The sequence below is a fragment of the Peromyscus maniculatus genome, chromosome 17, assembly GCF_049852395.1.
Source record: "Peromyscus maniculatus bairdii isolate BWxNUB_F1_BW_parent chromosome 17, HU_Pman_BW_mat_3.1, whole genome shotgun sequence".
Classification (NCBI taxonomy): domain Eukaryota; kingdom Metazoa; phylum Chordata; class Mammalia; order Rodentia; family Cricetidae; genus Peromyscus; species Peromyscus maniculatus.
Genome location: NC_134868.1, coordinates 13,278,791 through 13,303,605, shown reverse-complemented (window position 1 = coordinate 13,303,605; position 24,815 = coordinate 13,278,791).

Below are 24,815 nucleotides of genomic sequence, written 5' to 3'. Positions count from 1 at the left end.
CATATAGAACCTTCGCGTTCTATTAAAATGTGCACTCATAAAAGTGAATCCCCAAACTATGTATTTCCTGATTATCATTCAGGTAAAAATTCAGATATGGCAATAATTTTATAATCCTGAGATATAGCTTTCTCTTGAGAGAATGTTGTTTATTGTGATTTATAAACTCGTTTTTTAATGTTATGTAATTATATAGACTTGCCTAAGTTTTGCATATAGTAGTTCAATATGCAGGCCTTTTAAGGATTCAAATGCATCATAAAGCTATGGTTACATTATAGATGTAATAATAATAAAAGTCATATGAATGAAACCTATATCTAAGGCAGCTAGCTACTTTGAATAAAATAAAAACATGCTTCTTTAAAATCATAAAATGGGATTTCTTGAAAATTCTCCCCAGGACCGAGTACCAAGGTTGTGACTTCCTGTAAGCTATTGGAATTTCCAACCATGTCTCTATATCTTTTCCTAGAAAAAAAAACTTATCAGAAACATTTAGTTCTCCATTATGAGCAAAACCACTGAATGAGAACCTCTAAAGGTCAAATGAGGAATAGACAGGCCATTGGGATACATATTCTGGTCCCAGATCATGCGCTTTTCTCCGTGCAGATGGCAACAACGATCAATAGATGAGACTGGCCATCGTTACCCACAGATCTTATGATATACAACTCTAGAAATCACAGTCAGTGATGACTATGGTTGAAACAGGTTTGGCGACTGCACCAGGCACAATCCCCTATGAAGGATCTCAGCACTGCACCATCCTCATGGCCATCTCACATCTCTATCTTTTAGGAAGCATGGAAGTCTCTGGGTTGCAATGCTATGACTCACATGCCAACAACATAAATAATGCCTTCTTCTAGAATATTGCCTGTATTTTATTTAGAGTTGTTAAATTTTCCTAGGGGCATGGTGCCTCATAGCTCTCAAGCTTGGTGGTAGAGTGTAATCACCTGGGGAGAGTTAAAAATCACTGGTGTGATTTAATCAAACAGCATCTGACTGAGTTGGTCTCAGGTGTGGTCTGGGTATTATTAGGCTTTTAAAAACATCCCTAGATAATTCTGGTGCTCTGTGAACTTTGGGGACTTCTGATCCAGTCCAGGGACTGCCACTTTCTTCTTCCATATCATTTCACAAAAAAAAGAAAAGAAAAGAAAAGAAAAGAAAAAAAAAGCCAGACTTGGAAAGCTTGTGGCCTGCTCCTCATCACCAGCTGGTCAATGGCATTTAGCTCAAAACATTGATTTGCCCCATTTTCTTGAGACTTTGGACATCAGGATTCCCCTAGGATGAATCTGAGTGCTGGGAAGCCTCACTATTGAATCAAAATACCTCTGTCGTGTTGGTGCAGATAATTCCACTTTGTAGATGTTAAAATTGATGTTCAGATAGATTTTGATAACAGGGTCACATATTTATATCTTCAAGATTTTAAACAAAAATCTCATTACAGTTGTCTCTGCATCCAAGTTATTTTATTCTTAGAATCATTGCTCTTGTTTCCACACTTAAAAATGAACTGACTTCCAGCTTCACCCATGAATTCGGTGAAAGAAATCATTCTTAAAATAAATAGTGAAAAGTGTGGTTGCATGGTAGGATAAATAGTTCCACCCTTGTGGCAATATGGAATTAGCAGCCTTCTTTTTATGCCAATTTATAACGGTATTCATATAAGAGAATTTTACTTATAGTAAGATCTTCTAAAAAAAAACATAAAAATCTCTTGGGAAATATTCATTAGTAGGAATGAAATGGATCAGATCATGTGTAAAACAACTGTATATAAATAACTGCACTTGTCGGTCCTATTCTGGGAGTGGGAGGTAATTTGCGGTTTCTCTGGGAAGGCTTGTTTGAGTGAGGACTGATCAGTCAGCCCACTGGCATTTAGGAGGCTGTTGGCAGAGGTCCCCAGCAGCACCGGGTCTGTGGATAGAGCCCGACCCTGGGGGGAGTGACTGGATTAATAGCAGGTGAGTACATTAAAGAGGGCCCCCCTTGGACTGCCTGATTCACAGTGACAGGTGCTCTGAACTCTGAGGACCAAGTCAGACATTTCACACAGTTGCATATAACAACCTTTTGTCATTAATCTAATGATGATGGGAAATATGTCTCTGCATGCGACAACCATTTCCTCACCTCTTCAGGGTCCTTCCGATTGCTGCCTGCCCATTTGATTCTTGTCCAGCTGAAGCAAAAGTCCCTGGCCATCTACCTACTGATGTGATGTGGGATGTCTTTCTATACACCGTGAATGCACGCTGCTTCCACTGGTTAATAAATAAAGCTGCTCTGGCCTATGGCGAGGCTGGATAGAGTCAGGCAGGATATCCAAGCAGAGATACAGGAGAAGAAAGGCAGAGTCTGGGAGACGCCTTCCAGCTACCCAAGGAGCAAGATGACAACAGACCAGTAATGCCATGGCCACGTGTCAAAATATAGATGAATAAAAATTGGTTAATTTAAGTTGTAAGAGCTTGTAATAAGCCTGAGCATAGGCCAAACAGTTTATAATTAATAGTAAGCCTCTGAATGATTATTTACAAATGGCTGCAAGACAGGGTGGTACAGAGAAAAGCCTCCAGCTACACTAGTGGATTTTTCTGATACCCACCCTGCATGGTGGGTATCATTTATTTTAAACAGAGAGATCTGAAAATATACCTATAAGAACCCACTACTCCATTCATTGTCTTCTGATCATCAAAATAAGAGAAAAAAAATGGTTTAAGAACTTTTGTGTTTCCATTGATGCTATTAATCCCAAGATTGTCCATGTCCTTGTTCATTTTCAATTGCTATAATGAATACTACACAGACTGACTCATTTATAAAGAATAAAGGTTTATTTGGCTAGTGGTTTTGAAGTCTAAGAACTGGAACCTGTACCTGGCCAGGTCCCTATTGCTAGTGGGGACCTTGCAGAGTCTCACATCATGTAAGAACATACTAGCCTGGTTCTCTATTCCTCTTCTAAGAAATCCACAGCTCTAGACTAGGGATATAGCTCAGTGGAGTACCTGCCTGGCATGCTGAACACCTTGTGTCTGACCTTTAGCATTATGAATCACAAAATCAATAGAAAAAGAAAGAAAAGACATTGCCCCCAATTGAATTATCCTCTTTTGACTTCATTTTGCCTTAACTATCTCTCTAAAGTCTTAACTCTAAATATCATAGTCTAAATATCCACCTTAACACAAATTTCAACATGAATTTTGATGAGAACATTCAAGTCATAACAGTAAAAAAATAAATGTGTTTATAAATTAAGTGTATAGATATATAGATACATAAATTCTCTTTTTCTTTCTTAGCAAAGAATAAGGTTGTAAGGAAATAGACCAAATCAGTTGGTAATGATGCCTAACTTTCCCCCAAATTCTTTGTCCCTGTACATTCTAAATATTCTATAATGAGGTATTTTATTTCTATTTATAAGAGAGTATATAGAATCTTTTTCCGTGAGGGGTATAATCATCCTGTCCTCTCCGTCTGAAGCAATCTAATTACCTAAGTGCTGATTTACCTTAAAGCCGACAGATGGCTTCCTCAGGACTCCATTTCTTCACAGATTAGAAGGAGGTTTGGAGTAGCCAAGAAACCATATTTAAAGAGTCCCGGAAAGGTTTAGAAGACATCACCGGCTATAAACGGCTCTCGGTGATGGTGAGACCGTTCTGTGTCGTGACTGCCTCCACACTGGTGCCCCAACTCTGAACTTGTGCAGTGGTGTTGCAAGATCGGGGAGACCGCACAAGGTGCCCGCAGGGCTCTCCGTTCGTTCTTACACCTGTATGGGAATCTTTCATTATCACACAATGAAGCGTTACTGTTCTAATTCCTATTACTTTCAGTGTTGGAGATCAAACCCAGGGCTGCACCTAGGCAGAGGCGCAAGTATTGGGCCATGAGCTGCATCCCCGGCTTTCAGAAGTTTAATTTGGTCCCCTTCTAAGTATTTATGTGTATAACCACAGGCCTGGGCTGCTCTCAATCTTGGTCAAGGAAACTTCTCTTTGCAGAGGGCAACAGTCAGCACAGAGGTGAATAATTGTCGAAATGGATGAGACTGCGAGACTGAGTGCTCAGCCCCAAGGGGGGGGGCATCCTTATTAGCCAATCACCCCTTATCAGCCACATTCTCACTCCTGCCAAGGCTGACAGACATCACAGGAGAGGAAGCAGAATGTAAGAGTAGATGACGGGAAAGAATGATGTGGAATGTCATGTCTGGGCATGACGTGGCTGTCACACTTAGCAATTCATAGACGTTTCACACAGAAGATCAAACAAGCCAAAAATTGACAGAGATGGGGAGGTAGTCTCTAGGCCCCACAACTGTGCCTTCAAGGCTGAGTTCAATTCATTCCTTAGGACCCACAGGGTGAAAGGAGGGAGCAGACTCTCCAAAACTGTCCTCTGACTTCCACATGCGTATTGTGGCAAGTATGTGCTTTTATACACACAGAATAAACAGACATATCAATAAATATGAAATAGGAATGATTTTAATTTCAACTACCTCTAAAGCTGTATTTTCTGCAAACAATCCTAAATACAGAACAGGTTATGTATACTAACATACTTAGTTCCATAACATGTGTGCATGCACGTGTGCATGCATGCATGAGTGTATGGTAGATCTCACAAGCATGAAGATCTGAGTTCAGCTCCCAGAGACTAACAAGAAATAAGCTGGGCATGGTGGGCATTGTGGGCATGGCGAGCATGGAGGGCACAGTGAGCATCATGGCCATGGTGGCCATGATGGCATGGAGGATGTGGTGGGCATGGAGGGTATGATGGGCATGGTGGGTATATAGGGCAATGAGGAGACAGAGACAACCTGTTGACCTAGGGCCTACTGGTCAACCAGCTTAGTTTTAGGATTTCAGGCCAGTGAGAGGCCCTGTCTCCAAAGAAAAAAATTTAATTAAAAAAAAACCAAAGCTATTCCTCTTTCATTTGTTAAATGTAGTGTTGGCAGAAAGGCTTCACTGTTGATCTCTACCAAAGTCATTATGGAGGCAAATATTTAACATTCTCTCCTAAGGTTTTTCCAGTCAAATTTTTGTTTCATTGTCTTTGGTATTTGCATTTGTCTCAAAATTACTTATTGAAATTACTGTAAACAATGGGCTCAGTATTATGTTCATTAAAAATGTGTCTTTTAGGAGAAAGAACACACCTGGAGAGTGAAGCAACTGCTTTTTTTGTCTGGACTAATTTTTCAGAGATGGGTGTCCAGTGAACACCCTTAGAAGCTAGATTATATCTTTCAGATGTAAAGGTGGGCATATTGCTTTCTGTTTAGAAACTGTTAGCTTTCCCAAGCTCAGGGTCACCTTTTGTAACATAATGCACGGTATGTGCTGGTATCACCCTGGCATCTTGTGTCAGCCTGTAGAAACTGGACCACAGGGAATCCCAGGGGAAATGTTCTTCTTCTCTTGTTTGAAATAACAACTTGTCTCTTCTCTCTGACCTGGGAGTCTCATGTCTCCTAACAGCCAGCATCCATCAAACTGCACCAGCCTAACTTACTATCCAGTGAGGGGATACGAGCTGACCCTTCCAAGTTCTCAAAAGAATTTTGGTGACTTTCTGCAGAAGGAAGGAGAGGAGCCTTCTAAGCCAGCTAATGTGGTTTACAAGAAACACGTTGACTAAACTTCATAGTGAATAGTGCAATAAATGGTTTTCCTTCTATTACATGATTGCCTGTAAAATGGGAGAAACTGGTGAGTGGTTTCAGGTGGGTTCAAAGACAGCTGCCCAAATAGATAACCATCCTCTGGATGGGGGACTTACTTGCCTGCTGCGCCAGCACGACAGTTGCGCCCAAAACCTGGCGAGGGAAGTCGGGATGAACACAGCACACACCAGTCAAGTTGCAAGCATCAGGACTCTTTTATTCTTTCCTCCCCATCTTATATACCCTTTCAGGAGGAACAAACAAAATTGTTTATCAAGCACCCAGGGTCAAGGAACGGTCAGCATGCCCCAGGAAGCCACAACTGCCAAACCAAGAGATATACCAAACAGCAAAACATCCGCAGAACAGCCTGACCTCAGCGCACTCAGAACAGGGGAGGTGGGGGCAATCTTAGAGGGGTCAAAGCCCATTCTGATCCCAACGCTTGCCAATCTGGCAATAGTCTTGGGTCCACTAACACTTTAATGACTGCTACCAAGGTTTGTCCTAGGTGGACAAACCCTCCCCCCCCCACACACCTCTTTTGCAATAAAAGTGTTGTGGAATGTGGTCCATCAAACATGATGTTGGCCATTATCTTCTTAAACTCTCAGCAGCTGTGGTTACCTGCATGGGAACCATAAAATTGAGCCCCGTCAACCTTTAATTGTGGAGTGAGGGAAGACTCACAAGACCCCACCACTCCTGAAGTTAAAAGCAGTTGAAAAGTGTTGGAAGGTAGAGACATTTTCTTCAGTGGCGTAACTGCCCATACATTGCCGACATTCCTGTAGGTAACACCACCATCAAAGCCATGCTGCTGTAAGAAACAGTTAAACTTGTTGCTTCATCACACCAGACTTGGTTGGAATCATTTCTTTGGTCTGTCGTCAGTGCCATAAATGAAGTGAACAGACATCTGTCTCCCCGAGAAAAGTTCACAGAACAAGAAAGTATCATTGCCAAGCAAAGTCGAGTATTGTGAAAGCCAAAAACACTGGAAGTTCGTTGGCTTCAGTGGTGACACATGCCATTTACAACTACAAGCCAACACAAGTCCTTTAACAGACAAAGCCACTCTCTTTCTTCATCCCAAATCCTTCCCTGTGCTACTCCTGCCCCGACCACATTCAAGAGGAAAACAGAGAAGCTAAGGTCTTCCCGTACACAAGGGATGTTTAAAGCCCTGCTATCCTGCCCATATGAAGACTTGGGTTTTTACGGCTCTATCAAATATCAAATATAGATACTGCTGGGATTGGACAAGGTTTACAGTGGGCACAGGGGACAAAAGCGATCTTATGCCAGGGCATTTGTCTCAATTGATTGTGCTGTTGTGAATTGCACTGCTAACATCTAACTGGTATTGATACTAATTGTTTCGCATGTTTGAATTGTAAATGTTCATTAAGTCCAGATGGAGAGCCACAGACTTGTGATTCTTGCCATAAGTTGACCTATTTGTCTATGGCAATAGAGGCCACACTGCATGATGAGTCACCTCTGTAAACACCTGGGAGATGGCATTAACTGAGTGTGTAACCTCCTCCAGGAGCTATGTGATTCCCTGGCACTGTTGGCACACTGGGTCAGAGTGTTCTTCTTGCATTATGAACATCTGGCTCTACCCATATCACTGCGGCTCTTCAAACAGCTGTGGCAAGCTTGTGGCTTTCTAGGAAATTTGTAGTCTGGCAATGACATGCCTCTGGACCCTCTGCACTCTAATCCCCAGCCATTTTGCTGGGGACCAACCTCAGCAGTTTCGGGGGTCTGAAGAATGGGATACCTGGAAGGCACAATAATGACTCAGAGACAATGTTCGTGCAAGCTGACAGGTCATTTCGGGCTTCTGCAGTTGCTAAGTTTCTTGTGCTTCCCTGGCTTCTCTTAGCTTCTGCTTTTGCCCTGGTAACCTCAGTCTTTTATTATCAAAAGAAAAGGGGGAACAGAAAGAAGAGGGGAAATCACCCAATACAAAATGTTCTCATGATTCCAAAAGTTATTCTTAGAAAATCACCAATATATTCTTTATCTTTTACTAAGCACAGGAACTATCCCAGACTTAACACCAAAGCAAGCATAATCTATTTTTATTATTAATGATTATACAATCTTTTGAGCACTTGACCCAAAGGCTAGCAACATGCAATTTTGCAAAAAAGGTAAAAATAAGAACAGCAGTCAGTGTACCAGACAGTCATTTCCTTCTCACACAGCCTGCTGCGACCTCAAGACCCCTGCAGCCGCCTAGGTTCCTCCTCAATCCTTTGCAAACACCAAGCTCCATGACTGGTGGGGCTACAATGACCTCAGACAAGAAATCTGTCCCTTCAAGTCAGCAACTTCTGTCCTTCCATATCCAACAATTCCAAGGAAGACTTAATCTAATTTTTAGAGCCTCTATGAAAGGAAGCTCACCTTTTTTGGCAGCTCTTTTCAATCTAGGAACCCAATAAAGCTTGTAACAATCACTCCATCAATTGTCACATTGTCTCCACACTCCTTCAGGAGAAATAAAAAATCTGGATTAAAGTTGCCATCTCCCTTTCTTGGTGGAGGCCATGACTTTCCTCCTATTCTAGGTTCCCACACTTTTAGTTTGTCATCCCATCTGTATGGTACTCCATCCACAGTCTTCAGCCAATACCCCTTAGGGTCTCAAGTTTTACACAATTCCCTTGGAATATCCTCAGAAACTGAATTGTTCATCATGGCCAATTTGAGTCCAGTGTGTTGATACACATCATACCATGTGCTATAGTTGACCACACATTCGGTACAATTTATCCAAGCCTAAAAGGCTTCTCCAGGCTGCAGGTTCTTTTCCATGAACTACATAACTGCCTTAAGCCCAGCTTGAGTGATCATTTCTGTATAATTTCCTGTGAAATTTACTTCACTCCTTTCCTGCATCACAGAAATCACCATTGGTCTAAGAACACAGAACATAAAGATCAGAGAGAAGAAGAAGACTAGTATTACAAGAAATATTTATATGGAGGAGGGCATGACATGTGCACACCATAAAGCATGACCTTGGGACACATAGGCATTTCTGCCTTGGCCCTCTAGAGGCATGCTAAGCAGAAGATCCCGAGGGGAACACACAGAGGGTTGATGGTCCACAATCTCGGGTCCCCTTTTCTCCAATCTCTGCTGGCAGCACATCAGCCATCTTATATGCCATCCCCAGCACCATTTGACACTGACAGGGGATGGCCTCCTCAAAACCAAACTCAACAATACACGTGACTTAACCCCCCTTACCTTGTCCAGCTTGCCACCTGACTCTTAGCTTGTCAGTGGATGTGACTGTCACCAGAAAGTGGTTACTACTTGGTTGGTTTCTAGGTAGCATCTTGGAAATGGGAGGCATCTTTCTGTTTCAATTTTGTTTTGTTTTGTTTTTTTCCTGTTATTGAAAATGGATTTTTTTCTCATATAAATATATTCAGACTACAGTTTCCCCTCCTATCCTTCCCAGTTCCTTTCAGCCTCCCCTCCTATCCAGACCCACCCATGTCTGTTTTTCATTAGAAAATGGACAGGCTTCTAAGGGATAATGATAAAATAAAATTAACATAGTACAGTAAAATATGATAACATAAATCAAAAACTGACACATTGGAACTGTACAAAACAACCAGAAGGAAAAGAGCCCAAGAGAAGGCACAAGAAACAGAGACTTGCTCATTTAGTACACCCAGGAATCCCATAAAAACACTAAACTGGAAGCCATAATATATGCACAAAGGACCTATAGCGTAAAAAGAGAGAAGAAAAAAATATGAATACAATAAAATTAAAATTAAAAAAATACGATAATTTTTTAAAAAGAAAGAAAAAAATCTCTGATATAATATGAGGCAAGGAAACTCTAGAGATGTCAATGGGTTTGTTTTCCTGTTGGCCATCTACTTCTGGGCCTGCAGGCTACCTTAAAAGTAGTTTGTTTTCCCAGTGAGACTTCCTTAAAGAAAACTAAATTTGCTTTTGCAAATGATTATCAATGGAGGTTGCCTCTGGGCTAGTGATTGGAGCATGTTTCGATGTCTCCTTTCACCTCTAGGACTGCATTTGGTGCATACTCATGCAGGTCCTGTGCATGCTGCCTCAGTCTCTGTGAGTTCATATGTGTGACAGTCCTGTTGTGTCTAGAAGGCCTTGTTTCCTTGGTGTCATCTGTCCCCTCTGGCTCTTACCCTCTGTCCTATTCCTCTTCTGCAGGGTTCCCTGAAGGGAGGGATTTGATGGAAACATCCCACTTAGGAATGAGTGTTCTAAGGTCTTTTGCCCTCTGCATAATGTCTGGGTTTGGTCTCTGTATTTGTTCCCATCTGCTGCAGGAGGAAGCATCTTTGATGATGGCTGAACAAGGCATCGATCATCCACTATCGAGTATACCAAAATGTCATTAGGAGTCATATTATTGCCATGTTCCTCCAATAGAACAGTAGTATTTGGTTTTACCCTAGTCCCTGGTCTATCTAGTCTTAGATTCTTGGTCACCTAAGCAGTGTTGGGTATGAGTTCTGACTTGTGGAATGGGCCTAAATCAATTACTGGTTGGTTACTCCCATAAAATTATACTGGTATATCTTGCTGGCAGGTCACCATTGTAGATAAGAAGGTTTGTGGCTGGGTTGGTGTTTATTTCTCTTTGGTGGCATGTACAGTACCTTTCTGTACCAAAGATGCTAGAACATCTTTGTGAGGGCTCTATGTGGGCACTAGCTTGACTTCTCCATGTTCAATGAGTTGTATGGCTGTTGTTTAAGCCTTTAGTGTGTGGAGAGCAACCTATGGTCTTGGCAAGAGCCTGATTGTTTGGGGATTCCCATGGACTCTGTCTCTCCCATCATTTGGTGATTTCATTTAGATGGTCTTCGTATATGTATATGTTTTAGAAAGCTTCTACTGTATAATTTTAGCTCTCTCCCCGTATTCCCTCCGTCATCACCCTCTTCTGTCCCACTCTCCTGTTCCAGTCCCCACCCCATCTATTCATAACTATTCTATTTCCCTTTCCTAAGGGAATCTATCTGCCCCCACCTCAACACCGGGCCCTTATTCTATAACCAACCTCTGTGGGTCTATGGATTATAGGTTGGTTATCATTGACTTAACAGCTATTAGCCACATATAAGGTAATACATACTATATTTGTCTTTATGAGTCTGGGTTACCTCAGAATGATTTTTTTTCTAGTTCCATCCATTCACCTACAAATCTTATGATTTTATTTTTTTAACAGATAAGTAATGCCATAAATGTACCACATTTACTTCATCCCTAAATCTGCTGAGGGACATTTATGTTGTTTCCAGTTTCTAGCTATTATGTACAGCATGGTCAAGCAGATATCTCTGTAGTAGGATGAAGCATCCCTTGGGTATTTGCCCAAGAGTAGTACAGCTGGATCTTGAGGTAGATTGATTCCCATCTTCCTGAGGAACCATCACACTGATTTCTACAGTGGCTGTACACGTTTGCAATCCCACCTGCAATGGATGAAAGTTCCCTTTACTCCACATGCTCACCAGCATGAGCTGTCACTTGTGTTATTGATCTTAGCCATTCTGATGGGTATAAGATGAAATTTCAAAGTAGTTTTGATTTATAGTTCCCTGATGACTAAGGATGTTGAACATTTCTTCAAGTGTATCTCAGTCATTTGAATTTCCTCTTTTGAGAATTCTGTTTAGATCTTTACCCTGTTTTTAACTGGGTTATTTGTTTTCTTAATATCTTGTTTTATGAGTTCTTTACATATTTTGGATATTAACACTCTATTGGATGGATGTGTAGTTTCCATTTTATAGGCTGACACTTTGTCTGAAAGGCAGTGTCCTTTGGCATGCAGAGCTTTTCAGTTTTATGAGGTTGTATTTCTTACTTTTTTATCTTAGTGCCTGCACTAATGTTGTTCTGTCCAGAAAGTCTAATTCTGTGCCAGTGAGTTCAAGGTTATTCTCCATTTTCTCTTCTATCAGGTTCAGTATAACTGACTTTATGTTGAGGTCTTTCATCCATTTGGAGTTGAGTTGATTTCTTTGTGTCTGCTGTTATGTCCCCTTTTCATCTCTAATTTTGTTAATTTGTATATTCTCTCCCTGCCTTCCAGTTTATTTGGATAAGGACTTGTCTGCTGATTTTTCTCAAAGAACCAACTCTTTGTTTCATTGATTCTTTGTATTTTTTATTTGTTTCTATTTTATTGATTTCAGTGTCAGTTTGATTAATTCCTGTCATCTACTTCTTTTGGGTTTGGTTTCTTTTTGTTCTAGAAATTTCAGGTGTGCTGTTAAGTTACCAATTTGAGATTTCTCCATTTTTTTTATATTGGCATTTAGTGCTATGAACTTGCCTCTTAGAGACACCTTCATTGTGTACCCATTCAAGTTTGAGTATGTTGTGTATTCATTTTCATTCAATTCTAGCAAATCCTTAATTTCTGTCTTAGTTTCATGTTTCCTTAGGATATATATTAGTTATATATAATAATGGTTTGTTATGACATGTACTGTAGTACATTTTCATTATATCCACCTGCTACCTTCTTTTGTCCAACCCAGCCCCTTCTTCCCAACTTTTCCCAGTGTGTGTGTGTATGTGTGTGTGTGTGTGTGTGTGTGTGTGTGTGTGTGTGTTTGCGTGTGTGCTTGAATAGTGTACATGTGTCGTGTATGTGCACTTGTTGGGATTGTACATGCCTGTGCGTGAACATAGAGACAAGAGGACTTCAAGTGTCCTGATCTGTCACACTCTGCCTTATTCCCTTGAGATGGGATCTCTCACTGAACCTAGAGCTAGGCTGGTGGCCAGCATGTACACACACACACACACACACACACACACACACACACACGAACACACAAACACATTCACACACCCCACAGAAAATCATTAGAGTCAGCAATTCTGCTTCCCTGGAAGCCCCAATGTCTTATAAGTTGGCAGGAGAATCTGTTTGTGGTCCACAGCTGCTCTCGGTGCCACTGGAAGAGCACCAAGCATTTTAAGCAACTTTCTTTCCAGCAGGGCACCTTTGTATCAGGGGCTGTATTACTGCGGAAGCCACGCCTTGACTACTTCCTTCTAGAAACTGATGTGCACGATAGATAAAACCATGAAAAGGGTCTCTGGTGCTTAAAAAGGCAAAACTTCAGGCTTTGGAGGCTTTCTGAGTTCACTGGCTAGGGTTCTAATTGGATGACAGCATTTGGGAACATTTCCTCTTGGGCAGTTGCTAATACTTTTGCTGTACCTGTAGCAATAACCACTAGTCAAAGACCAAACAGGAAAGCAGCCCACCTGGATTTCTAGAGTGGACCCTGAGAGGTTATAGAATTGGCCTTGATCTAGGGATGGGACAGGGAAGTTAGGGTTGAGGCCAACGTTATAATTTTGTTCTGCCTTTAGAGTTCTGTGAATAGTAGGTTTAATTAAAGCCTGTTTTAGACAAGTTGAATGTATTTGGTCTCAGCCTCTTTTAATAATCAGAATGGTTGACGAAGTAAGGTATTTGTGGGAAATTTACCAGAAGCTCAGGTAATTGGGTTGACCAGTGACCTTCAAAAAGATATCTGTGACGAAGTGGAAGTGTTTCTCTATCCCAGCCAGCTCCCAAATAATGACACAGAGACTTATTAATTATGAAAGCTAGGTCTATAGCTTACGCTTGTTCCTAGCTAGCTCTTATAACTTAAATTAACCCATTTCTATTTTTTGCATTTTTTTTATTTATTGTGTCTTTCACATCATGCATCTCCATCTCATTCATTTCCCTGTCCCTTTGTATCTGCCCTCTGCCCTTGCAACTCCCCCCAAGATAAAATAAAATAAAATTTAAGAGAAAAAAGAAGGAAAAAAAAAAGAGAAGGAAAAGGTCAATCTCATCATGGAAGCTGTGGTGTGACACAGTGAGTCACGCAGTAAACCCTTTGGTCCATATATATCTTTACTTGCAAGTGTTCATTGCAGAGAGTCATTGGTCTGGTCCAAGGCCTCTGGTTTCTGCTACATTATCAATGCTGGGCCCTCACTAGAACTCCTCCTGGTTATCCTGTTGTTGCCCTGTGCTGTGGAAATTCTGCAGCTTTGGGTCTGCAGGACTGGTCCATTCATGTGCTCCAGCATGGGGTGGATGTTGGGGTGGGCCAACACATAATCCTGGTTCTGGGCCTGGGTAGGTCAGCCCAGCAGCTCTCCCTTGTCCTCACCACCAGGGTGCGCTCTCCTGCATTGCCCTGGTGAGTTCACCCCACGCTGAGATGGGCAAGGGGCAGGGCCAGTTTTCCTGCTTTCATGTCCTCAGGGTCGGCTCTCCCACATGTACACCTTCAGGGCCAGCTCTACTGTGTTGCCCAGCAGCGGTGGAGGGGCCACTCTCCTGAGTGCTGCAGCCAATGAGGGACAGGAACAGCTCTCCCACTCTTATGACCTCAGGGCCAGCTCTCCCACCTGCCTCAGGCATTGATGGTTGGTGGGCAGGGTAGCGGGGAGGATCTCACTCCTGACCATGCAACCACCTGACAGATGAGTAATGGGGAGCTCTCCCACGCTCAAAACATCGGGGCTGGCTCACCCACACCTCTGCCAATGGGGTTGGCTCTGTTGTGCTACGCATGCACGTGAGGTACAGAGCCTGCTCTCCAAAGTGTTACAGCTGCTTGGGGCCAGGGGCATCTCTCCAGCCCTTAGGACCTCAGGGCCAGCTCTCCCCCTCCCAAGCTGCCACAGGACAGATGAGTAATGTAATCCACTTTTATTAATTTACGTTTTTCCGGGTAGGTTTTTACCTTGCTTTCACTTTGTCTGTCCGACTCCCTCCAAGCCTCATTGGCATTTCCTGTGTGCCTAGCGTCTTCCTCCTCCTCTTCCTTTCTCTGCCCGGAAATCCCACCTACACCTCCTGCCTAGCTATTGGCTGTTCAGCTTTTTATTACACCAATCACAGCAATATATCTTCACAGTGTACAGCTATCCCAGAACAGACAGCTCTCTGTGTTAAATGCTCCAACTCCTGAATGTGATCGTAATTAGAAGGGGTGTGTGTGTGTGTGGGGGGGGGGTACTCTGCAGACTCATTATCTCAAGTGAGATCGTCATGAATTGTCTAGAGAGCCCCTAAATCCAACAAAATGTCCTTATGAGAGATACATGAAGGTGAGGTGTGAGAAAGAAGAGGCGATGGCCGTGTAAAGATGGAGGAGAAGGTTGAGATGGTGCAGCTACAGACCAGGAAATACCTGGAACCGCCAGAATCTGGAAGGAGCAGGGAACAGGACGGAGCCCTGTGAATCTGCAAGTCAATAGCTTCGTTTGTTTTCAACATCCGTCCACTCTGGTATTTTATCAGGCAGTCTCAGGAAGCAAATGAAAAGAGTACTGGATAGTGATGGGAGAAACTTCCTCCAAGATACCGCATGCTCCTGACCCGCTTTCAAGCAAGCTGATAACTGCCCTCGGATATCTTTTCAAGGACAATTGTTTTGTGAACAGGCCTGGGAGATGAAGTGTTTCTCTGCAGAGCAAAGGGCATGTGAGGCTATTGTCTCTTCAAACGATACCGGTTGTCCTCACTGTGACTCCACAAAGACTTGCACATGATCCAGCCATCCAGAGTCCCAGTGTGGATGGAGAAGGGCTCCTGAAACCCCACCCCTAGGGGAGGAACTGTCGGCAGTTGATGGCTGCTATCAAAGAGAGTCAGTTTTCTTCAGGGATGCAACCCCAGGAAGGTTGCTCCAGCCTGGTGAATGGCTCTAGACTCGTGCACACGTGGGCTGCACAAAGAGGACCCAGTCGATTAAGAGCACAAGACGTCTCAAGGATGAAGTGATGGGGAATAGCGGAGGCATTGGAGAGGACAACATGGGGATAGATTTGGTCAAAACACGTATGCACGTATGAAATTCTCAAATAATATAAATATTTTTTAAGATGTGAGTTCTCTTAGCACAGGCTCCTTCCCTGTAAAATCTATTGTGTGTCTGCCATCCATATCCCTCCACCTTGTGGGAACTAGGGCTTTGGGAATGGACATAAATGTGATGATACCGGAGAGTTATGGGTGTAGCCACGTCGTAGAATGCCTGCCCAGCACAGCAGGGGTCCAGCCCCCAGGCAGTTAGAGTGATTAATAAAGCACCTTTTGTCTCAGACCCGGAACTCTTCTGCTTTTTATCCATAAAACCACGGAGAGTGGCTTTGTTAGAACGATGACTGTACCTTAAAACCTCAGACTCGCCACAGTTAATAGCAGATATTATCCCTAAATCTTCTATAATGAGGCTATAAGTGTCACTTTAGCTCCTACCCCCCACTTCTTGGAAATGCCTAATTTAATTCTATGCCTTCCCTACAATTCTCTAAAATTATATCAACAATATTGGCGGAAGACGCGTATTGTCAAGAGATTGACCTGTTACGACGCTGCTTTACCTGTCCATCAGCGAGGAGAGAGAAGAAGGAAGAGGGAGAATTTTACACCTGAAAAGCAGCCAAACAGGAGCAAAGATGTTGATGAACATAAGAACACGGGCAGCCTTTATTATCCTTGGAAAGTTATACGGAGTCAGGACTGTCTCGCTTAGAATGTATCATCCCTGCCTGTCACCTTGAATTAGATGTAGAGATCACTTGCTGACAGCTTTTCTTCAAGCGGTAGATGTAGACTCCAGCCTTCACCTCCCAGCCCCCTAAAGCTGAGATAAGACACCGTACTAGAGTGCACTGCACTCTGTGGAATAACTAATTGGTACCATTTGTGGTTAAACATTGTTAATATATCATGTCAACAATGCTGTCATCATTCACAACTAGGCTGAAGGAACCAGAGGAAAGCTTCAGCTAACAAGCCTGAGCCAGTCAGAGCAGGTCATACGCAAAGTCACAAAGCCGTTCAACTGTGTCTGTGGCACCGCCCACTCCTGTTCATGTTTTGGAACCTCTTCCCGGGGTCCCTGGGCTTCCTCCCAGCAGTCTCAGGCAGTCATCAAGGTGCAAGCGTTCTGATCTTCCCTGAATCCCCACAGCATTCTCAATTACACCTGACTGGGAAGTTCCCAACTGTCACTGGAGCAAACCAACTTCAGTCCTTCCTTGATCTCCAAGAGTCACTCAAAGAGAGCCCCAGAAGACCAACCGGCAACATTAGGGATCGAAAGCCACATGTTAAATGCTGGAGGATGTGTCCCTTGAGGGATGGAGTTGAGAAACAGCTATTTCCCATGTTAGTGAGGCTTCTACTGCTGTGACCAAACACTTGAGAAAACAACAGAAAGGGAGGACTCCTTTTAGCTCACTTCTTCACAGGTTTCAGTCCTCAAGTCTTAGCTCCATTGATGGAGGCCCTGTGAGATGGAGTACACACACACACACACACACACACACAGCATGAGCATGGGATGGAGGAGGTTCATCACCTCCCAGTGGCCAGGAAGCAGAGCGGGAGAAAGAAGGAGCCAGGTTTTAGTTACAGCTTCCAAAGCACACCATTAGCAATCTGCTTCCTCTAGCTGGGCTGCACCCCCTAGCGTTTCCAGCCTCTCCCCCAAATAATATCACCATTGGGGGACCAAGAGTTCAAGGTGTGAGCCTGTGATGGATATTTCATACGCAAATCATAACATCTATGTTGTATCCACTTGAGCTTTTGCGTCAAAGAACTGGGAGGGGGACGCGCTAAAGAAGTAGGAAAGGGTGACAATCTTGCTACCATTGTCCTGGTTGTCAACTTGACATAACCTGGAGTCACCTGAGAAGGGAGTCTCAATTGAAGGATTGCCTAGCATGGGTATGTCTGTCTCTGGGGGAAGTGTCTTGATTACTAATTGATGGAGGAGGCGGCAGGGGTGGGGGGTGGGGCTTGGGGGGGACAATTCTGTGGATGACATCATCACTAACCAGGCAGTGCTGGGCCTATAAGAAAGCTAGCTAAGCAAGCACAGACCTGTGAGTGAGCAATGAGCAGCGTTCCTCAATGGGTTCTGTTCCCAGCCGCTACTTGAGTTCCTGCGTTGACTTCCCTCAATGATGGACCGTGCCCTGAAACGGAAGCTGCGTACATCCTGTCCTCCCCTAAGCCGCTCTCGTTCAGAATGCCTTAGTGCAGCAACAAAGAAGACAAAGAATTCTTCCCTTGGTTTGGGTATGGAGGGGTATTAACCAGAGGGCAAGGTGGCCACTCCACACTCAAGAACTCTTCTTAGCCACAGAAAGTATCCCCTCCCTGAAGGACTCCTCTCAATAGACTCATTCTGTGACTTCCTTTTCCTGTGGGCACGTGGTCGAGGGGGAAGGGGACTCTTCTGGCATCCGGAAAGCCTTACAGACAATGGCGTCTGGACTTGTGAATGCTGTCTTTGTCTGTTCCTCGGAAAACAGATAAACTTACCGACCGTTAATGAAAGAAGTGACTATTGTGCTTATCAAGACTGCCAGTGAAGAGGAAACAAACCCCAATCAAAATAGTACAATTAAAAATAGATTGACTGACTCACTCAGCCAAAGTCCAGAGGGGCGCGGAGTACACATCAGAGACCCAGGAACTGTAGCAATGCCAGCAGGTGTCTCTGTGTGTGTGTGTGTGCGCCTCTGACTCTCTCTCACCTCTGGTTTTCTCTTTCAGCTGCCTCCTCTCTCACCGCCTGTGATCGGCTTTTCTTTGAAGGGCACTAGAGTGTTCCTGGCTTCTGTCACCCTGGTTTGTAAGTCAAAATGAAAGAAGTGATTCCTTCCAAGTGCTCACATAGAGAGTCTACAGGAACTCACAGTGCCAGCTTAGGTAAAGGTGACCTTCTAAGGGACCACATTCCGAGCTAAAAGTAGGCAGACGGGTCAGGTAACAGCAAATCCTGTGCAGTGAGACCCTCACCACCTCTCCGCGGGATAATGCAGGCTAAGTTCCCCCAGAGGTAAGGAGAGAGTGGAGTGTGGGGAACAGAGGTCCTAGCCTGCCAATACATGGCCCAACCAAGGGCTTATACTGACTCGGCTCTGATAGGGCGGTTCCTTAGTGACACAGATCTGAATACATAGCCTAGATCTAACACCCCAAGATCCACCCCAGGGACTCACTCCCTCCGCTGAGACTCCGCCTCTTCAAGGTTGCACGACTATCCAAAATAGTGGCACCACCTGGCACCAAATGTTCAAACAGATGAGCTAATGTAGGACATTTTACATTCAAACCACAGCAGGCTGGGTGCTAGGTGTGTGCATGCCTACCTGGTCAGAGCTACGCTCAGGCAAACGACCACTTCATCGCTCTCTGGTCCTGGATTCAGGGTGCCAATCTTCCTGCATTCTCAGCCTACTTTGGATCGCTAGTCTTGTTTGAGCAGGAAGCACACCTTTTCAGAAGGCTCGCGTGTTGAAGACTTGGCTTTCTGTTAGAGGTGCTCCTGAGAGGTAGAAAGGAGTCCTCTTAGACATACCAAGGAGGCCAAGGCCCTTTACACGGTGATTCCTATTGATTTTCATGTTGTGTGTCCTACCTAGCGGCAGTCATTGAAATAGGGGCAGCGAATATGTGCCATGCATTCTGCCTCTCTCTGTTCATCTCCTCCTAGTTGATGTAACTGATTAGTCAGTGTGCATTCCTGCACACTGAGTAGGAAGGGCATCAGAGTCGTTCTCAATAAGCCTGTTCAGGCAGGCAACCCCAGCCAACTGAAGTCAGAGTCGGTGTGTGAAATGAGGCTCGTTTATATCGATTATACAATCATACACCAGTTAATTCTCTCTCCCCCACTTCTCTCTTTTCCTTCCTCCCTCCTTTGCCAATCAGCACAAGGAAGACCTGTGTAAAAGTCTCATGGTGCTAGAAGGATACTGCTATCGTTTGGATCTGGTGTGTACCCCAGAGGCCTGATTTAAAGACTTGATCCTCTGCTTGGTACTTTTAGAAAGTGATAGCTGGGCGGTGGTGGCGCTCACCTTTAATCCCAGCACTTGGAAGGCAGAGGCAGGGGGATCTCTGTGAGTTCCGGTGGATTTACATAGCAAGTTTCAGGACAGTCAGAACTACATAGCCAGACCCTTTAAAACGGCGAGGCTTAGCATCTTAGTTACTTTTCTGTTGTGGTAAAATCCCATAACCAAAGCAACTCATATAACCTTTCATGGCAGGGAAGCAGAACAGCAAGCCCCAGACACGGAGCAGGGGCAGGAAACTGAGAGCTCACATCCTTTACTGCAAGCAGGAAGCAGGAAGAGCAAACAGGAAGTGGGGTCAGACTGTAAACACTTAAAGCCCCCCACCCAGTGATATTATTCTCCTATCAAGGCCATACTGCTTGAACCTCCCAACTGGGGACACCAAACACCAGAGCCTGTGGGGGACATTTCTCATTTAAATCGCCACACAAAGTGAGACATCTTATGTCATTAGATGCACACTTCTAAAAACAGTTGTGAGATGCCAGGCTCTTTTTCTCTCTCTATTTTACATCATTACATATTTTACTGCCATATAAGGTGAGAACCAAAGTTCAGCCTCACTAGAGACCTGAAACCATGAGCCAAAATTATCCTCTCTTCTTTTTGTGTTGATTCTCTCGGGTATTTCATTACAGTAACAGAAAACTAACACAGATAAGTACATTTTCTATTGCTTACAAGTAAAAGATATCCAGATATTTGCTAACTAATAGTATAAATATGACCCTTCTAGCTTCCCTTGTTTAAGAATAACTAAATTGAACAACAGCAGTATAGTATAGTATGATCAGAAACATTGAAGAAAGGAAAAATTGAAGAAAAGGGAAAAAAGAAAATGCACACTTAGGAAAATTTACAAGATAAATATGGAAATCACCTTTGGGAAATAACTTCTTTGTAGTATCAACTAAAAGAAAATATTAGCTGCTTACACAGTAATATGGAGCTAGGCATGGGGTGCATATTTGTAATCCTGGCTACCAGGAATGCTTCAGGCAGGGGGTGTGGTAAGTTCAAGGCCAATCTGGGCAACATAGCAACACAGATCTCATTTTTAAAAATAAATCACATAGATAGGTGTGGTGGCTCAAACCTGTAGTTTCAACACATGAAAGAAAGGCTGAGGCAGGTGAATTGCCATGAGTTGGAGGCCAGCTTGGTCTATATAACAAGTTCCAGGCCAGCATGAACCATAAAATGAGGTCTTGTCTCAAAAAACAGCAGTAACACTAACATAATACACACACAAACACACACACACACACACACACACACACACACACACACGGTGATATTTTATTTGTGCTGAAATGTAGTGATATTTTATTTGTGCTTTAATAAATAAAGCTTACCTGGAGATCAGAGGAAAAAGGCAAGACATTTTAAGGTAACACAGAAGTCAGGTAGCAGTAGCACACGCCCTTAATCCAATCATTTAGCAGGCAGGATCTCTGTGTGTTCAAGGCCATACTAGGGAACAGAGCCAAGTGTGGTGACACATGCCTTTAATCCCAGTAACAACCAGGTCTGGAGAGATGTACAGACCGATAGAAAGTGACAGAGCTGTGTAGGAAGAGGAACTGATGTAGCTGGACAGAGAGAGCAAATCAGATGGCAGAACAGCAAGGCATATGTGCCTGGGTAGACAGGAAGTAACTCGCATTTGGAACCTATAGAGTTCATGAGGTAAGGTTGGCTGGTGGCTTTCCCTATTTCCCTGATCTCTCTAAGGCTTTCACCTCTATATTTGGCTCTGTGTTTTTTATTTAATAAGACCATTTAGAAATTTATCTACACACACACACACACACACACACACACACACACACACAAAAGTACATAAGCGAAAAGATAATACTGCAGGCTGAGATAAAACAGATTGTATGAAGAAGATAACACAAAACTGAACACAATCAAAATAGTTATTTTGGGTACTACAGGATACTACAGAAAACAGACAATGTAGAGCATTGAATTTGAAAAGTAAAAGACAAATAAGAGTCCCTGAAGAACCACATAAGGCAAATTGAACCAAACAATGAATAGTCTTTAGGTAATAGATATCGATGCACACGCAGCTCCATGTTGTGTTAGTTCTACCAAATGCTTAGGTGGGCAGTAGTGGCACACTCCTTTAATCCTAGCACTCGTGAGGGAGAGGCAGGTGGATCTCTGTGAGTCAAAGCCAGCCTGGTCTACAGAGGGAATTCTGGGATATCAGAACTACATAGCAAAACCCTGTCTCAAAACACACACACACACACACACACACACACACACACACACACACACACACACACAAAGAAAGAAAAAGAAAAAAGGAAAAGGAAAGAAAAAAGAAAGGAGTCTTTACAGGTTGAGGCTTAGCATATCAGTTACTTTTCTGTTGTGATAAAGTCCTATGACCAAAGCAATTCATATAATCCATCACGGCGGGGAGACAGAGCATCCTTACCACATTCACCCTGTCTTAGAGAAGACGTGAAATGGAAAGTTCTCCAACTCATCTGATGAAACCGTAAGTCCTCTCCCTATCAAAGCCAGGCAAGGGCAGCAACAGACAATAAAATTATGGACCAGTGTTACTAACAGACAGACTTAATTATACCAGAGTTAGTAAATCAAATTGTCAGTGTGTTAATAACACAACACAGTGAATTTCAAGGAAACAAGAATATTTTATTATTCAACAAACATAACTCAAACCACATAGGTAAAAGAAAACACCAGGAAAGCCTACCATCTGTTCCAAAGTCATAAAAAAGGGACTTTAGTAAACTAACATTCAAGGTAATTTCCTTAAACGGATAAAGAGGAACAGTCAAAATCTATATCATACATGATACATAATGCTGAAATGCTATATATATTTTTTTTTAAAAAGTTCTGATCCAAGGCTTCACATGATGATACACTCCTGTGATCTCAGAACTCAGGAGGAGGAAGTTGAGGAGTTTGAAGTTAGCCTAGGCTACACAGAAAGAACTTACCTCAAAAACCAAAACCAAAACCAAAACCTGAATATAAATACTATAAGCCTGATTTGTAATTGGGCACAAAGAAGTATTAATATATGCATACAATGCTGCTCAAAAACCACAGCTACACAGTGAGGCATGTTAAAGACCAAACGGATTATGACTAAAAAACGAAGAAAGGAGCTGGGCTTGGTGACACATACCTGTAATCCCCATTCTCAGAAGACCAAGGCTGGAGGATTACCAAAAGTTTGAGACCAGCCTGAGCTACAAAGGCAGTGTCAGGACAGCCAGGGCTGCATCGCTTTGTCTAAAACAAAGGAAAACTAAAGGGTTACGTCTCCTAGACAATGCTGATTTAAACATGGAAAATGTAAGACAACCTGTAAGACATTGACAATTTATTAAACGTTTCATGTGGCATAGATTGCCGTATTAGGAAATACACAATTCCCAGACACTTAGAGACTACTACAGCATTCCAGACTTTGGTCAACTTGTAGAGTATGACATGGTGAGCAGAAGAGATAAGGACCCTGCCTTCAAAGTTCTCAATCTGGTGGAGGAGATAGGCAGTTAAAATGGTATCACACTGAGATTAGAGTCCCCACAGGGGGACCTGCAGGGTTCCAGGACTCTCTGATCTTGGCAAGATATAGGGAGAGGGTCCAACAGAGCTTCCCAAAGGACTTGGGGCACCACTGAGGTTTGAAAGCTGAGAAGTGGTCATGCAAAGATCCTAAGGAAGAGTCTGGCTGAATGAGTGCCACTTGGGGTGTGAGAGGCAGGGTGCGACCCGAGGCAAGGAGAGCTTGAAGGCTTGAGAGGAGGAGAGAGGTGGGAGGCGGGAGGTGAAGGACCTTGAAAGCCTTGGTAAGTGGTTAAGAGTGCTATCCCAAGGACCTGGTAAGCCATTCAGGCAGTTTATACTTTAGAAAAACAGCCCTGTCTGCAATGTCGGGAGTGAGTGTGGAGAGCAGGAACCAGGCGGATGCTAAAGAGACAGATGACGGGAGAGCAGAGACATCTGTGAAGAGATGAAGATGGCCAGCGGAAGGCTGGGAGGAAGGCTGGGAGGAAGCAAGCAGGCGAGATCTTCTTAGACAATCGGGAGGGGCACAGGGCAGGGTCAATGGGATGCGTGAGAGAGCAGTGACAGTCATATTGTGCATGACACCAAAGACTGGGAGGAAATGCACCCGAATTGTTGAGATTCCCTCTTGGTTGTAAAATCACACTACACTTGCTTTTGTGTCCTTGTCTGTTTTTAAAAGTTTCCTATTAAGTAGAGTGCTTTCAGTGTCAAGAAATAAATTACTGTTTCGTTTCTCCGAACATTATTCCATAGAGCTCGGCTCTCGGTGAGAACAGCTTATTACGGCCCATGCTAACAGAACATTCTCTTGGGGAGAAATGGTTCGCTCTTCATTGGTAGTTTCGGGTGGCAGCTCATAATCCCTCAGGACTTGGTGTTTTAGAGGCTTGCAAATCACATGAAAAGGCAGGGAGAACTCGGGCTTGGCAGAAGCAGGGACCTTGATTGCTAACACTTAGCAGGCTTGGGAAGCCTCTTAATCTCCTTGGAAATACCAACTATCACTCTCTCCGTGCCAAGTGGAATAAAGAATAATAAAGCGCTCTGCAAACGCACGCTGACGTCAGCAGTCACGTGGCGCTGCCAGCCAAGAAATACAGAAAAGCTCCTCCTGGCATGTATGACCCTCGAAGTCTTGCTCAAAATCAACCCTCCCCAGCTGCCTTTCCACGCATCATTGTTTTTTGAAACACTCCCATCAGGGCTTGGAGAGATGACTCAGTCCTTGAGAGCACTTGATAACTCTTGCAAAAGACCCAAGTTCAGTTCCTGGCGCTCAAGTCAGGCGGCTGCCCATATAAGGGTCTGTATCCGCAGATCCAGAAAGGTTGACACACCCTCTGGGCTCTGCAGGCACCTGCTCTGTATACACCAGAGACACACATATGTATGCATAATTAAACATACAGTCTTTAAAAATGCAACCTGCTTAGAAACTCCCGTGAGGTTTAATTTCAAATCTCACCCTGGATTTGTTAGGGGTCTAGGGCATGAGTGGGGCTTACCTTCTCCTGTGTCCCTGCGGAAGTTTCCCAAGAGGATTAACTGAGAGGGTAAAACTCCCCTGAAATAC